Here is a 4,928-nt window from a genome sequence, read left to right as displayed (position 1 = left end):
CCTGAATGCCTCAGTCCTTTCTACCCTAAGTTTTATCTAAAAGGGTCATTCCTTTCATGGTAAATAAGAGGACACTTTGCTCTGTAAGAATCGATCTGAGGTCATACAGACAGGGTCACATACTGCTTGGCAATGCCAAGAGTGTTTTCAACATGCACTTTGATGACACTTGGCATTTGCATGCAGCAGAAATTAAGGTTACGCTACTGCATGTTTACATCAAAAATAAAGGATCCTTCTTCCACACCCAATACTAAGGGTGTAAGCCCTCAGCTCTGTTTTTGCACCTTTGGGACCTTTCTCCATAAGGATCCTGCAAGTGATGGGTGAAAATCTGATACCTTGCTACTGACAGCACATGGCATAAAAAAAGGCGTCCATACCAAGCCAAAAGAGGTTTCCCCAAAATAGTCTGAATTTTTTTTTACATACTTAAAAAGAGGTTGGCCATAAACTGGGCTTTAGCAAGAACTACAGATTTGCCAGCTCTATTATTTCACCTCATTAGATTTTCCTTGATGCCCTGCTTTCATTTTCTTTGAAATTGGGGCAATGACAGAATTCACTTTTATGCTTTTAACATTTCCCCTCCTGCTTCTTGGAGAACTGAGAGCCCCTCTTTGCTCTTTAATTGGCTGATCAGTTTTGGAGAGCAAGAATGAACTCACAACCCAAGTTAAAAATTTGTAAAGATGCAGGTTCTGAATGGATAGAAAAATAAATAAATAAATAAATAAATAGAAATAAAGCCAAAAACCATATCCTTCCTCCAAAAATAAGTCTAAGACATGATTGAGCCATAAGTGATGAGAAGAATGGTGAAAAATCAGCAGAGAGCCACATATTAGTCCTCTTTCAGGACAGGAGACATAAAAACTGCCTGTTCCTTTTCCCTTCTTCTACCCAGGCTTGCCCTGGAAGTCTCTACAGCACAGGTCCTTGGTGCTCTCTGGCTTCATCAGCAGTCTCCACCATGCAGGAGGTGAGATGAAGCTGATCATCCAGTTCCAGCCAATCTCTGGCAGAAGTTTCAGCTGACTTTGCTAAAGCTTAATGTCAGATTATGCTGCGTTTCACTCCCGTGTGAGTGAATATAAATTGCTCATGAACAACCTGTGAGCTGAACCTTTAGGAACTTGTCCTTTAGCAATGACCTGAAGCCAGTAATGAAGATACAGGGTCAAAGCTGAACTTGAAATTTGCTATTTTAAACTAGATATCAGTGAACTATTTCACATAGCTTCTACATTGCATTTTCTGAAATTATTTTGTGTGGCATAAAGGAAATGTAAATGTGGGAGGTAATTTTGTTAAGTGAGTATTTAACTCAATCCGTTGATACCATTTTGGCCTAGACATAGGAAGTCAACAAATGATGAGGATCAGTAAACTTAGGGCAGCAAATAGGAAGTTTTGGCATGTGCTTTTAAGGCAATAAGAAGGAAGAAAATGTAATGGCATGTAAGTTGAATTGAAGTTATTGGTGATCAGTGTGTGAGCTGGAGGCTCTATAAGGACAGTATATACTATGGTGGAGGAAAAACGAGAGTCCGATTCTGAAGTTTGGGTTGATATTGAAGACATGGAGAAGTAAATATACATAGAATTGTACCTAGAACCATTACAGACACCAGCTCAGGCATCAGTGTATTGCAGATTTTTCTATAGAGACAGCAACTCTAGGGCTGAAGATGCACCTTGCTTTTGTTCTCCTCCATAAAGAATAGAAAAAACAGTGTTAAAAATAAACCCAGCCTTTCTCTCTGGCAAGCCAAATGGCCCAGGGGAGCCAGCCCCAAAAAAGGTGCCCTCAGCCCCCCAACCCTCCTCCTTGTCCCTGTAAGGGCATCTTCCAGGCCGCTCCCAACACAGCTGCCTTTGGCCACACGTGGGCCACTCCATCACAGAGGCTTGCTGAGGTCACAGTGGCCACCACTTTGCTGCGGGCCCTATAAAACAGGCCCCCTGCAGCTGGCCCACCACTCGCTGAGCATCTCGGCCCTCTGACTGCAGCTTGTGCGGCAGGAAGAAGACTAGAAGAGCAAGGCGAGCAGCAGGCCTCCTTGGTGTGCAAGGACAGCGATGCAGTCCGGTGAAGCACCAAGAAGGAATGCACCTGACCAGAAGGAGAGGTGTCATGGGCAGAGGCATAGTGCTGGTGGCACAAGAGACACCAGTGCCCAAGGGACCTCTGGCGCCCAGCCCACAGACACATACAGGTGGTACCATTGGCACTACAATGGTGTGGGGAACGGGCTGGGGGGGGGGGGGGGGGGAAAGTTGTGCCAGGAGAGGTTTAGGTTGGATATTAGGAAGAACTTCGTTACCGAAAGGGTTGTTAGGCATTGGAATGGGCTGCCCAGGGAAGTGGTTGAGTCACCATCTCTGGAGGTCTTTAAAAGACGTTTAGATGTAGAGCTTAGTGATACGGTTTAGTGAAGGTCAGAGGTTGGACTCAGTGATCTTGGAGGTCTCTTCCAACCTAGGTGATTCTGTGATTCTTTGATTCTGTGATCTGAGGCTCAACATGAGTCCTGAATGTCTCTGGGCATCAGATGACTGCACCATTGGAGCTGGATAGACCCTGGAACATCCCATCCAGAACATCTCTCTCATGTCCCTTCCAGAAGCCTGTGGGTTAGAGTCTCCAGGGAGTTTCAAGGGGATTTGAGTCTCCATGACTCTTTTCCCACAAGTCCTGCTAAAGCTCTCATAGACTATCCCATCTGACCTCCACATAGCTACCTGGATTTACCCTTTTGGAAGGGTAAGAGGCCAGAGACTGTCAGGGAGTCAGCTTGGCTCTGATGCTGCACGTGGTGCAAAGCAAAGGTGCCTCATGGGATGCTCCTTTCCCTCAAGGTGTGGAAGTTATTATCGCCATCACCCCTTGGCAGGTCTCAGCTGCCCCTTGTGAACTGCCTATGGGGGCTTAGACAACCCCCACCTATGGACGCTCTCCTCTGGGGATGTTTGGGGCAGACTGCTGTCCCCCTGGAGATGCTCTGCTTCCTTAAACACCTCTACACACTCAGAGCCTTGCCCCAGCTCCTTGCAGAAAAAAATCTTACATAGAACATGCAAACACCAGGCAACCATACGATCAGACAGCCCAAAAGCCTGCATGAAATCCCAGAAATAGCAGAGAGATTTTCCCCTTTCTTCTCAGTGCCTTGGTTCAGATCTTAATTTAGTATCTCTTCTGCAGCACCAAATGGAGTCAGTATTTTGGGAGGGACAAGATGCTGTGCAGGAGGACAATTGCAGTACGGTCAAGTTTTGCAATGCAGCCCTGTTAGGCAGCTCAGCAGACCTAGGATCAGCCTGCAGAAGCATGCATCTCCTGGATAGTTTTCTGACATTCATATTAATTTATATTCCATGATTAAAAAAAAAAAAAAAAAAAAAAAAAAAAGTGGAGACTGCTTGCCATTTGAGCACGTACACAAGGCACAAATGGCTAGACATCGAAGGAGAACAGCTCTATCGAGGGAAGAGCAACTGTGATGAGTAATGCTAAATTTAACAACTGGCAAGTTGCCTAAATTCTTGAAAATTTTTATATGCTTTGGCTGTGTTCAGTGGAAAACTTGTTCTCATGTAAAACTGCACTGGCACCTAGCGGCTGCTGAATTCAATCACAGCACCCTCCTGAGTGGTGTGAAGATAGTTGGGAAGGGCCAATTTTGCTATACATGAACAGCAGATTACAGCAACAAAACTTTTAAAGAACAAACAATGCAAAGGACAGTGGTCAACAGCATTGCTCACACTGCAGTATTCAGCACCGCTGACAATTATGGAAACAAAAAAATATGAAGGGTTCCAAAAAACTCCCCAGAAACTTTAAAAAAAAGAAAAAGTGCCCCCTGGTTACATATAAATAAATAAATTTGCCACAGGGAAAGGTATGGACCTGCTCTGTGTCCCAGAGCAGGTATCTCCAGATACCCTACTTCTGGCTCTTGACACCTCTTCTCCCATGAGAAACACCAGCTTTCAAAAAACTTTCTTTGAGGTGAAATGCTGAAATTTTAGAGGGTAAATCTTAACAGTGAGAATTTTAACCACACAGTTTAATTTTGCTTGGATAAACATGCTTTGTACAAGTACTACTAAAAAAATAACAGTTAGTATAATACAATAATGCAAATAAATTTATCTGAAACAATCAAATAAGATATCTTAGTGCTGCTTGGACTAAGCAAAAAACAAAAAAGGGGGGGGGGGGGGGGGGGTTACATGATGGTTACATGATCCAGCCCTGTTTTAAGGTGCTGCAATGTGTTTTACTGTGTGTAGTCCTGGAAGAAAATGTGAGCAGAGTGAAGTGGGGAAAAGGTTTGCAAGAAACATTCTGATAATTTTGCAACTTGAGTGTCACAGCATTGAGCACCCCATGACATGGCACAGCCCTGGAGCATGGTCCTGTGCCACTGCCCCCATCTCAGGGATGCTAATGCTGCCAGCAGAGGGGTTTTGCAGACAGGAGCAGGGCTGATGGACCAGCTGGGCGAGTTATTTGGAAAGGACATTAAATGCACTTTCGAGGATTTAATTCCCAGTGTTGTTCTTCCAAAGCTCAATGTTCTTCCAAAGCCCAAAAAGTTCTTCCTGGCTCAATATTGCAATTGCTTTGAACTCCTCTGGATGGGAATCTCTGAGACTGATTGCAGATGGTTTAAAATGAATAATTCATTCTCTCTTACAGATTTTAAGGAGAGGCAAAATTATCTGACTGATGGTTCTCTGAAGAATTAAAGAGATCACATACAAAATTAATACACATTGTTGGAGCTTATTAAATATTTACAACTGTTTAGCCATAAGACACTACAAGAATCCTAAATCCAGATCTGTAAATCATACTTCTTTCTTCTCATGGCCCCAGATGTATTATTTCCAGAACTTGGAAGGGACTCAGGAAC

The sequence above is a fragment of the Oxyura jamaicensis genome, chromosome 6 (genome assembly GCF_011077185.1).
Source record: "Oxyura jamaicensis isolate SHBP4307 breed ruddy duck chromosome 6, BPBGC_Ojam_1.0, whole genome shotgun sequence".
Taxonomy (NCBI): domain Eukaryota; kingdom Metazoa; phylum Chordata; class Aves; order Anseriformes; family Anatidae; genus Oxyura; species Oxyura jamaicensis.
The sequence above is the reverse complement of the archived record's forward strand: the minus strand, read 5'-3'. Positions refer to the sequence as shown.